General features: G+C 42.5%; 1 protein-coding gene across 4 annotated transcripts in view; it reads left to right on the top strand.

Annotated features, from left to right (window-relative positions):
- The first annotated feature begins 9,237 nt into the window (after positions 1-9,237).
- Positions 9,238-12,654, top strand: part of DYM (dymeclin) — a 439,846-nt gene continuing 436,429 nt past the window's right edge. For all 4 annotated transcript variants that reach the window (XM_057504164.1, XM_057504163.1, XM_036918624.2 and 1 more), the window contains exon 1: positions 9,238-9,407. The gene's annotated coding sequence lies outside the window, so the exon portion shown is untranslated. The remainder of the gene's footprint in view (positions 9,408-12,654) is intronic.

Here is a 12,654-nt window from a genome sequence, read left to right as displayed (position 1 = left end):
GTTAACACGTGCACAATCTGTTCCAAAGCCTAGCCATCTGTTATCTATTCTCAATATTTATATTTTATTTTAACTTTTATTGTAAGAATAGTACATATTGAATCCCAAGCACCTACATAACAGTGCCTGGTGCAGAATAGGTTGAGTTATTTACATAAAAAATATAAATATTTTTGGAATGAATAATGAAAGTTCTTTCAAAAATTGTAATTCAGAAGTATATGTGTATTGTAAAAGTAAAAAGCTCTTCCTTCCCCCCACCATGGTCTACTAATTCTGATGATTGTGTCAAAGGAAAAAACAAAACGTCTACCCTTTGTGAATCTCTCACTTAGGAATTCTTTTTTAAAGGAAATCTTACTGTTTTGATGATGTTGTATATTATCTGGGGTTCATTGCCACCTGTTCGAGGCAGCAGAACCTGTCATGGTTTGGTCCCTGTGATATTGTGATTTATAATAAAAAATAGATCTGTGGTCTTCATCCAGGTTTCTGACACGAGCTCTTAGAACTCTCAGAATTTCCTAAATGAATAGAGGAATAAAGGTGTCTTTTGTTAATAAGGTGACTTGAACCGCACCAAAGGATGTGGGCTGGTTGCCAGGAGACCCAACAACATGATTGGAGGGTTGGAACTTTCAGTTCTGCCCACCAGACCTCTGGGGAAGAAAGGGGCTGGAGGTTGAATCAATTCCTATGGCCAATGATTTCGTCAATTGAGACTAATGAAAACCCTATAAAAACCCAAAAGGATTGGGTTTGGAGAGCTTCTGTGTTGGTGAACACATGGGGATTCTGGGAGAGTAGTGACTTCAGAGAGCTTGGAAGCTCCTCACCCATAGCCCCTACCTTGCCCTATGTATCTCTCCCATCTGCCTGTTCTTGAGTTACGTTCTTTTCTAATAAATGAGTGATCTAGTAAGTAAAATGTTTCTGAGTTCTAGTAAATTAATCCAACCCAATGAGGGGGTCATGATTACCTCTGATTTACAGCAAGTTGATCAGAAGTACAGGTTACAACCTGGACTTGAAGCTGATGCCTGAAGTAGAGGGCAGTCTTGTGGCACTGAGCCCTTACCTGTGATGCTATCTCCAGGTAGATAGTGTCAGAACTGAGCTGAATTGTAGGACACCCAGCTGGTGTTGAAGAATTGCTTGGTAGTAGGCAGAAAACCCCCACTGGAAATTGATGATTTCTGTCATGAATAGCTGTCATGGTGTGATATGTTGTATATATCATGGTGTGATATGTTGTAAGTAATTACTGCTCATAGAAGATAACAAATAAACTAGAGTAAGACAAGATAGAGCCATGGTGGCCAATGTGAACTCCCACATTAGCTGTTTGCCAAGGGCCCATGTAGGACTTCGAGTGTGCTCCTGTAGATAAGCTGTGTGACCCATAGATAAGTAAAACTCGCTCAAAAATGCCCATGGAGAGACTTGGGTGAGACTGAGTGGGCTGAACCAATGTGGCAAAGACCCCCTGACATAACTTTTACATCCACTAAGTGGACCCTTAAAAGAAGCTGTCTTGCAGTGCCTCAAAGCCTGATCGACCACCTATACTATCCATGTCCAGATGCTGCTCCAGACAGATGCTGTCCATAGCTCTGTTAGTTCAGAAGCACCCTGATGAGCTCCAGGCCAGTGCTTGTTGCAGAATCGATGACTAGACTGGTGTGCTTCAATGCCGGGGTTGGAATTCCTTCCCAGATCCTCTTCAGAGTGATTCTGTTAACTTCCCTTTCTAATATTCTCGTATGAGTAACTTGTGTGCTAGAACGTGTAAGAAACCTAGTGATTTGTGATTATTGGCTACTTTGGTCATTTGAAATATGCCTCAGTCCTATGATTCTTACGTGACCTTGTCCCTTTGCCCAGCTTCAATTCCTATGTTGAAGTGCTAACCCGCAGCACCTCAGAACATGACCTTATTTGGAAATAGGGTTATTGGAGATGGAATTACTTAAAACAAGGCCATTGAGGTGGGTCCTAATCTAATATGATTGGTATCTTTACGAAGAGAGGAAATCTGGACCCATAGATGCATGTGCCCAGAACACCATGAGGAGATGAAAGCAGAGGTCGAGGTGACCCTTTTACAAGCCAAGGAATGCCAGTGATTTCCAGGACACCTTGGTTTCAGATATCTAGCCTCCAGGACTATGAGACAATAAATTTCTGCTGTTTAAACCACCCAGTTTGTGGTGCTTTGTTACAGCAGCCCTAGAAAACTAACACACCCAGGGGTTAACACATACAGCTCATTTTAGTTAGAAAGAAAAAGTACTGTAATTCCGAGGCAGTCAGTGTGGCTCTTCACCCACTGGGGCACTGGCTGAAAGAGCCCTGAGGTGGTCTTTTCCCCTAGGAGTGGGCTCTGCAGCCAGACTGCCTGGGTTCTAGTCGCCCCTTGCTTGTGTTGTAAAGTTGGGAAGTTTATTTAACTTGGGCCTGTAAATGGAGATAACAAATTACTTTTCCTAGAGGGTCATGATGACCATTACGTGAGTTTATATGCTTGAAACTTTTAGAACAGTGCCTGGCATGGGTAGGTGTTTTCCAATTACCATTAGCTAATATTAGTTTGTGACTCATTTGTTCCCAGCAGGAAGGAGACAGTGACAACTGCACAATGTCCCTCCCCTTAGTTCCGCTGGCCGCACAACGCGGTAAAGCTCCTCTCCGGAGGAAACTGGTGGTGTCGCTGGCCCACTGGCTTCCTTCCTCTCAGGGCTTAGCCAAGGGCTCAGGATAAGGAAAGACGAACGGGACTCTAGATGTACAGCCGGGCTCTCCTACAGCAGGAGGGCTTGGAGAACTGATGGTGTAGCTTCTTGCTTTGTGAAGCAGGCTACACCTTGGGACTGTGGAGTTGCTTCTGGACATTCCACACCATCTGCCGCCGTGTCATTCTCTGCAAACAAGCTGGTATTGCAGGGGATTCGTTATAGCATCAGGTAAGGCCTTAGATGATAGTAGCTTGGGAGCCTGCTCAGTCCACACATCTGCACAGCCCACTGGCTGCGAGACCTTGTCTTAATCCTCTCGTGTCCCTAGGACTCAGTTCTTCATCCCTAAAATAAAGGGACTACTCTCTCCTCTCTCTGCTGTTGTGTTGTGTGCTGTTGACGCTGTTGATCATCCCTTCCTCTCACAAGACTCTCAGGATCAAGCAATTCCTGGCCAAGAAACAAAAGCAGAGCAGTGACACTCCCCAGGGAATTTGGGTGAAAACTGGTAATAAAATGAGGTACAGCTCCAAGAGGAGACATGGGAGAGGAACCAAGGGTGCCTGTAAGGCATCATACATGATGTGGCCCACATATTTATGCTGTATCAAGGTCACCTGCTTCTGCCATGCCACTCTGTAAACATCACCACCAGCTGTCTAGTTGGATGTATTTTACTGGGAAAATGACTTTTTCCCTATGTTTCTATACTTCTCACTAGTCTGTTGGTTCAGTAATGAATATGTGAAACCTTTTGCTGAAAAAAAATGAAATAAAATAAAATAAAATAATGGTACCTGTTAGTTAACAATGTCCCTTCCCAAGTGTAATTTTATTTGACTACCTGTTCAGGAGCCTCTTCTTGAACATGTGGAAGGATTAGAATCCCATCTCTCTTCCAGGTAGACCATTTCACTCCTAGTCATCTTCCTTTCATGTAACTACCTATTGTGAAGTGCTTTCCAAGTCATTACACATTTTTCTGCACCAACCCTTTCTTTATGGGGTTGTTTGGAGATTTAAACAAAGTAGCATAGCTCATAGCAAACAGCCCATAAAATGAACTGTTGATTATTAGTACTGATATTGTCAGAAAATTCTTGGAGAGAAATCTGCATAGTGTTAACTTCAAACTTTTGGTTCCAATTTGCTTCCCTTAGGACAACACAAATTAAGTCTGGTCATTCCCCCTGAGAACAGTTACACATTTATCTCAAGTCTTCTCTTAATCTAGTTGTTCATACTCAGTTCCATAAGCCATTCTCCATCTGACATAACTTCCAGACCTCTCACCATTCTGACTGCCCTTTCCAGGGTAATCTAGTTCTGGTTAATCTGTATATCTCTCTTAGGACGAGTGCCCAGGAACTGGCAACTTCAATATGTATATTGATTTACCATCTGGATTACGCAGGTGAACTAAATTTATTGAAAAATGTATGCTACATGAATTACTTAATTCTCATGGCAACTATGAGATATGAGTGGGATATTACTGTCTCCATTTTACAAAGAAAACTACGCTCAGAGAGACTAAGTAACTTTGTGGACTGCATGGTTGTGTCCCCCCCAAATTCATATATTGAAACCCTAATCCCCAATGTGATAGTATTAAGTAGGAGGGAGGGCCTTTTGGAGGTAACAGATTTAGATGAGGTATGAGGGCATATCCCCCCATGATGGTGAGACAGGGACCGTGGGTGTAGTTAGAGTAGGGTGAGGGCCTCTGGAAAAAGCAAGGCAGGTTATTTGCAGTCAGAGCAATGTAACTACATGCAAGGAAACTCCCTACCAAAACTCTGTGTTCAACAGTAAGCTCTAGAGTCATTCTTCAGTAAGATCAGTTAATATTCCCCAGATAAAGAAGAGTAGCACATGTTTTTATTATGCTAATCATTTGTAATCATGTGTAAGATTCATTTGAGCATGCTAAAGGCCCAGGCCTATGTGCGGTCTTTCCTTCTTCAGATCTGATGAGGTGATTTGCAAACTGGGCAACTAATTTAGCATGCAGACCCAGCCATAAACAACATAGAAAAGGCAGGAAGGATTCCACTTTAAAGACACGATTGCATTTTAACACCTAGGAAGTTTAAGAAGTAAGATTCTTAACTTACTCTTTAGCAAACAGACAATAACTCAGCCCACCTTGGAGGCTGGGCAGGTGACCTTGTTTGATATGCTCCCTAACCAAGATGCCAGTATACCAGGGAGAAATCAAAGCAGGAAATTCTTTATGTTAAGTTAATTCTAAATATTCAGGGACCACTTAAGTCCACGCCCCTAAGCCTTTATCTGGTTCCCAAAAATCCTAAACTGCCTATAAAACCCCTAGACTACGCAATCACTACAGACTCCTGTCTCCTCCTGGAGTGAGTCAGGAGCTCTCCCCTCTCACTGTATTTCTAAATAAAAGCCTCTCCCTGGCTCTCCTACCTTGACTGTTTGCTAAGTTCATTCTTTGACTCCACAAACAAGAACCCTGGCATCAATGGGATTCGTGTTTTTATTAGAAAAGAAAGAAACTAGAGCTCTTTTCCTCCACCATGTGAAGATATAATGAGAAAATGCCACCTGCAACCAGGAAAGGTGTCTCAGCAGACACTGCATCTGCCAATGCCCTGATGTTGGACTTTCCAACCTCCAGAACTGTGAGAAATAGATGTCTGTTGTTTAAGTTATCCAGTCTGTGGTTATCTACTCTAGCAGCCTGAACTGACTAAGACAGATTTCCCCAAATCATTCAGCTCATAAATTATGGAACCAGAATTCAAACACAATAGTCTAATCAAAATGATTATACTGGAAATGTATAAGTCTGCTGAGGCAAAAGAATAAAAATTGCATGCCTTCCAAATGAAATATATTTTTTGTGCATTTTCTGTTTTACATGAAGTTACTTTCTAAGCAGCAGATATTTGTACAGTTCCAGCCTGGAAATGTGTTGACATGACAGGCAGCCATTTGGAAGTTTTCCTTTTAATTGAACTTTTTATTTTTCAATGCATTCATTTTCTATTGCTGCTATAACAAATTACCATGAATTTTGTGGCTTAAGCAACACAATTTATGATCTTCAGTTCTGTAGGTCAGAAGTCAGACATGGTCCCACTGAGCTAAAATCAAGGTTTTGGCATGACTGTGGTTCCCTTCTGGATGCTTTGGGGGATAATCTATTTCCTTGTCTTTTCCAGTTTCTAGAGCCACCTCCCACATTCCCAGTCTCTTGCCATCTTCAAAGCCAGCAATGTCTGGTCTTCACATTGCATCACTTGATCTTCCAGAACTGTATTTATGGCTCTCTGTTGCCTCCCTCTCACTTTTCACTGGGCCCTCTCTGATAATACAGGATAATCTAGTTATTTTGAGTTCTTCTGATTAGCAACCTTAATGCTATCTATAACCCATCATATCCATAGGTTTTGGAGATTGGGACATGGACACCTTTAGGGGGGACCATTATTCTGCCTACTACATGGAACAATTTTAGATTTATGGAGGAGTTGCAAGATACAAGAGTTCCCATATATGTCTGTAAATTCGGGAAGAGGAAATCCTGGGGCAAAATACCTCTAAAAACCGAAATCAGTGAAAGGAAGAAATAAAGTTCAAAATTTGTTTATTGCTTACAAACTGCAGCTTAGGCCCGTTTCTCTCTTTCCTGCTCCAGCAGAAGCCAAAACCTGTCCTCCCCTCACCTCTCCAGTACAGATGATCCCTCCTTGCCCAGGTAATTACCCATTGATATGAAGAGGAACTTCTCTCCACCCCTGAGGAATGATGCAAATGCACTAAAGCCAGACTTCTTTCCACCTCTGAATGCCTATTGATATGCAGATGTACTAAAGCCAGGAGAGATATTCTGGAAATATTACAATTTTACCCACAATATCCTTCACCCAGTTTCCCTTAATGTTAACATCTTCCATAACCATAACACATTTGTCAAAACTACAGTTAGGGTTAGAGTTAAGGCTAGGAATTAACACTGGAATAACACCTTTAAATAAATCCCAGGCTTCATTTGGGTTTCATCAGTTTTTCCACTATTGCCTTTTCTCATTCCATAATCCAGTCTAGGATACCCTGTTACATTTAGTAGGAGGATTTTCATGTCTCTCCTGTTAGTGTTTCTGTATCAAATAGACACTAAAGTAGGATGCTAGATTTTATAACAGGATTGCCTTGAAATATAGTAAATTGCTTCTTGGTCTATAAAAACTGTTTCTGAAGAGAGGCTCACAATTGTTACTAGGTCATTTTTGGGGTAGGTAAGGGTGTAATTTTTGGTGCAGGCAAAAATATAAAGTACTTTGAGTTTGGTTTTGGTGCCTGACTCTCTTTTTGCGACAGTTTAAAAAATAAAATTTATGTGTAATTCATATTAATTGCAGAAAAAATAGAAAACACATGGAAAAAATTTTTAGTTTTTAAAATTAAAACAAATTTTAATCTTACATTATCTTGTTTCTCAAAGTTAATAATGGTTAATATTCTTTTGGTCTTTTTTCCCCTGGGTATATATAATACACAGGTATTATAATTCATCTATGAAATTGGGTAATACTATACATACTCTTTCCACTCGATATATCATGAACATGTGTCCTTAGCATTCTTTACAATGGCTCCTCTGGGAGGAGAGTGGGGGTCCCCTGTCTATGGCAAGTCCCCTATAAATTCCATGCGACCAAATTAAGGCAAAGGCAAGAAGCTGGGAGTTTAAGGGGGGTTTATTCTCACATATTCTCACAGCAGTAGTTCTCAGTCTCTCCTCCACCCTGGCTCCCTTCACCAGCCTCTGTTCTCTCCAAACTCTCCCACCAGGCTCCCCTTCTCCGCTTTCCATGCTCCGTGCCCTCAGGCTCACTCGCTTACTCCCCAACCTAATGGCAGTCTCTGTACTCCCTGGGTTCTCCCCTGGGCGGCACTCCCCGCCGCACCCTGGGGGAACTCTGTAGGTGGGTCCCTGCTGAATGGCAGACTCCTGGCCAATTATATACCAGGAACTGAGGGAAGGAGAGAATGGGTGTTTTCTCTCCACCACTCCCTTGGGTGGGTATTCCCATGACTGACCAGAGGCTCTGTTGCTGGTAAACATCCCATAGATGTGCAAGCAGGCTCTTATTATGTATACACAATGGGCACTATTAAGACTAGGCAGGAATCCTGGTCAGAAATTCCCATTTGCTCTACAGTGTCCCATCTGTTTTTAGCTAGGCTCCCAGGTACCTTGTGTTTTAGAATGTTTTCCTGTAATAATCTTGCAAGTGCAGGGAGCTTACTGGCAATAGATGCTGGAAAAGGATATTTAAGATCTCTAAGGTACTTTTCAGATTACAAGGGCACACACTGACCAAATAAGTAACAATGATATCTGTACTATTTGGAGATATTAACAATATAACAGTGCATAGCATATAGAAACAATCCAGTTGTTAATTATTATTACTGATATTGTCAATAGTCCTGTGTGGGAAATACTGTCATTATCTTGTATAGATTTTAGATGAGCAAACTGTCTGGTAGAGGTGAAGAGTTCAAGGATGTCAATCTGGTAACCTCAGTTCATTTGACTTCAATACTTTTGGCACTGTACCATACTGACACTCTTTTCCTTTGGCACCTGTCCTTTCTGACAGTATTGCATGCAGTTCTCGATCTGCTATTTACTAAAAGTCAGCCTTTACTAAAAGTACTAAAAGTACTTTTCAGATTACAAGGGCACACACTGACCAAATAAGTAACAATGATATCTGTACTATTTGGAGATATTAACAATATAACAGTGCATAGCATATAGAAACAATCCAGTTGTTAATTATTATTACTGATATTGTCAATAGTCCTGTGTGGGAAATACTGTCATTATCTTGTATAGATTTTAGATGAGCAAACTGTCTGGTAGAGGTGAAGAGTTCAAGGATGTCAATCTGGTAACCTCAGTTCATTTGACTTCAATACTTTTGGCACTGTACCATACTGACACTCTTTTCCTTTGGCACCTGTCCTTTCTGACAGTATTGCATGCAGTTCTCGATCTGCTATTTACTAAAAGTCAGCCTTGGATACAAGGGTTTGGAAAGAATATAAACAAACAAATAAACAAACAAACAAATAAATATTTTCCTATTTCCCAAATTTTCAGAGCCCTATAAGGAACTGCTTGACTTTGGGATGGCTATTCAGGTGGAATGAACAGGGGTCTTAATTAAGGCAAGCTTGCAGAACAACACTGTGTGCGGGAACTCCCAGCACCGGGTATAGGAGGATTTAGCCACTTCACGAATTTACCACGTGGCTTTGCAGTTGCCCTGGAGACGCTAGGTGGGGGGAGCAATGCATAGCTCACCAAAGACTACATTTCCCAGGAGTCTGCGCGCAGCGTGTCACGTGACCGCCGACTGGAGCGCGCCCGTTCTTTCGGTCCCCAGCAGCGTTTGACCGCTTCCCTCTTCCCTCCCCGCCTCCTGGCCTTGGCATCGACGCGGCCAGGGCGGGAGTGGATCCGGAGCCTAGCCGGAGCTGGAGCCGCGGAGACGTGGAAACATGGAAGCCTGAGCCAGCGTGAGCCACCCCGGCTGCTGCGGCGACCGCGGCTTCTTCTGTTCCGCTCTGCCACCCGCTCGTCTGCCCGCGAGCTGGAATCGATCTGCCCGCCGGCTGAGACAGGTAGGCTTTGGCACCACCCGCGGGGCCCCCAGCGCCTTTTCAGAGGCGGATTCAGGGACACCCTCAGTTTCTCTGGTCAGCGCCGGAGGCTGAGGAGCAGTTCCGCCCGGGCGGAGGAGACGGGTCCCTTCCTGCCACCTGGGCACGGGGCCGCCCTTGAGGGGCTGTGCCTGCGCCGCGAAAGCTGTCCCCATATCCCCCTTCTAGGGTACAGTGGCCCTCAGAGCCGGGGGCTGAAGGGGGTGTGTTGATCAAGAGAGTGAGAGGGACCTCTGCAGAGTCTGGTGTTGGAAGTTGGGGGGATACCGAAAGGACATGGGCGGTGTGGGTCTGACAAATGGGTGTGTGATGGCAGGGTGAGCAATAGTGTTGATTTTTTTTGTTTGACATACACGTTTTTATTGAGACGTAATTAACATACTATAAAATTCACCCTTTAAAAGTAGTTAAGTATAACTCAGTGGTTTTTAGCATATTGAAGAGTTTTGAAGCTAATTCCAGAACATTTTATCATCCAAAAAAGAGACGCGTACTCATTGGCAGGTACGCCTTATTTTCCCCTCCCCCACTCCCTGGCGACTATCAGTTGTTTTAACTGAAGGGTGAAAAGGTGGAAAGTTAGCCCAGGTGTTTGTGAACTGGGAGCCGCAGTGGGGATTGAGGGAAGTGTCGGAAAGGGGTGGAGAAGTGGTGGGATGGTTGTTACAGGGCCAGTAAAGGGGTCCACAGGATAAACTGCGGAGAGGGCAGGTGGAGTGGGATCCCCGAAGGGGAACAGGAAAGACTGGAGGAAGGTGTGTAGTGAGGAGGTGCTGTGCCGAAAGGTACAAAAACGAGCGGGGTGGAGGCGTGAAGAGAAGAGTGACCTTACAGAGGCGCCCAGGCTTTTGGGCCAATGAATTAAGGGCTCAAGAGTGGAACTGGAGGTGGAAGGGAAGAGAATCTGTAGGAGTAAGTAGGTGAATGGTCGCTACTGAGCCTGACATTAATGAATATGTACATTTGTAGAATGGTTATCCGGCTTTGTGGTTTTTATCTCAGATACTTCTTTTTGGCGACTCAGAGACTGGGCAAGTATAAATGTGCCCATTCTTCAGATGAAGGACTAGTCTTTCAGAGGTGACTTGCTGAAACTCATAAGGTTAGTAAATAGGGCAACCTGAGGTGCGGGTTAAAGAGTAATTGAATCTATCACTTGTAGGTGGATTAAATGGCAGAGAATTGAGGTGGGAATGTCACAGAAAGGAGATTCAGTTACATATATTAAGAAGTCTATATTGTTATGATAGAGAGGTCAAGGACTTTGTTTTTGTACCTTTTTAATATTGAAAAGTTCAAACAGTGGAATGAATATAACATACCCCTATGTACTCATTATCCAGCTCCAACAATTAGTGCCTCGGGTAAATTTAGTTCCCTCTATGCTCCTGTCTATTCCTAGTCCACTCCCAGTTATTTGCAGATATGTGGGCATACTGTTTCATTTGTAAATATTTGAGTGTATGTATCTGTAGAAGATTGAGTCATTCTTTTTAATACCCTACAATACCATTATACCTAAAAAAAAAGTAGTAAGCTCTTAATATCAATATTTAGAAGGACTTATTTTAAAAAATGTGGTTTCCATTTGAAGGGGAGTAAGCAGTACACTTTGTGAAAAATATAGTACACTTGTTTCCTGATTTTTCCAGTCGGTCTTGCTATCCTGTTCCATTTTCTTGGTTAATATGGTTCATCTTTTTACAGAAAGTTTGAAGCATTGTCACTTTGGCTGACTTTAACAGATGGAGTTTTGTGAGGGCAGGAGAAAAATAGCAGTGAAATATACCACAACTTGGACAAATAGCTATTATGTCTCATAGTGCTGTAAAGATTTGAGTAGTCTCATGTTTTTCTCCTCTGGATAACTTCACGTATTGTTAGAAGTTGTTTAGTTTTGTATGACTATTGTAGCAAACTACCAAAAACTTAGTGCCTTTAAATAACACAAATTATTTTAAAGTTCTGTATGTTAGAAGTCTGAAATGGGTTAAAATCAGTGTATTACCAAGGCTGTGTTCTTTTCTGGAAGTTTCTAGGAGAGACTCTGTTTGCCTCATCCAGTATCTAGAGGCTTCCTTGACTTGTGGTCCCCTTCCTCCATCTTAAAAGCCAGCAAGCAGTGTTGCCTCTCTTTGGCCATTCTTCAGTAGTCTATCTCTGACCACATCTGGGGAAGGTTCTGCACTTTTAAGGACCCTTGTGATTAGATCAGTCCACCTGGTTAATTGAGGGTAGTTACCTTTGTCTGAAGGTCCTTAATTACACCTGCAAAGTCCCTTTTGCCCTGTAAGATAACAGAATCATAGGTTCCCTGGATTAGGATGTGGACATCTTTGGGGGCTGTTATTTTGCCTACCACAGTGTGTTTTGAGACATTTTGCTGAGCCTTAAGAAAATAGGTGATTTCCATTGCTGTGGCAAATGCAAGTATCATCTTTCACTTTGTAGATAATGGGAATGGTTAATGCTAGAGAGGACTGTTCCATTTTCCTTTTTAGTGACTATAAACAAATATATGGGAAATCACTGTGACACTTAGAGTGTAGGCTTTGGTAAAATGAGACCTCTAAAAGTGAGTAAGTATAAAAGTAGGTAAACATGTAAAGTTTTTCTGTATTTTGTTTGGTCTCTTTTTCATATTAATATTTTTAAAGTATTTACACTTGTAATCAGAGTATATATAAGTTCAGCTGCTACTTGAAATCATGACCCTCTGGGGCAGTGATGGTTTTTCACGCCCAGAGGAAGAGGACAGGGACTTTGGTCCAGTGGGTGATACAGGCACCCCCAATTTAAGAGGAGAACTCTCTTAAGGTGAGAGAAATTTTTCAGAAAGAATGACCTACTGTGAGACTTGGGCTTGAGCTCCTTCTCGAGTTTTCCTTCAGTGACCAGCTAGGCCTTGTTGAGCTCTGTGGACCTGAAAAGCAGAGAGGTGCAAGATAGCTGTTGCTACTCTTCCTTTCCCAGGACCAGGAGAAGACTCTGAATCTTAGAGGTGGAAATAGTTTCAGATAGTCCTCTAGTTTGGTTTCTGGCTTCCTGAGGGGGGTTCCACTTTCCATCCTGAATCTGGAAGTCTTGACTGTCTTTGGGGGTGAAGGTCGTCATTCTCTGATGGTGGCGTGTTTTAGCATACCACATAACAGTACATGTAATGGGTAGTATCTACTCCAGCTTTTAAGCTTATTTTCCCTATTAAGAG

Source organism: Manis pentadactyla, chromosome 6 (genome assembly GCF_030020395.1).
Source record: "Manis pentadactyla isolate mManPen7 chromosome 6, mManPen7.hap1, whole genome shotgun sequence".
NCBI classification, from domain to species: domain Eukaryota; kingdom Metazoa; phylum Chordata; class Mammalia; order Pholidota; family Manidae; genus Manis; species Manis pentadactyla.
The sequence above is the reverse complement of the archived record's forward strand: the minus strand, read 5'-3'. Positions and strand labels throughout refer to the sequence as shown.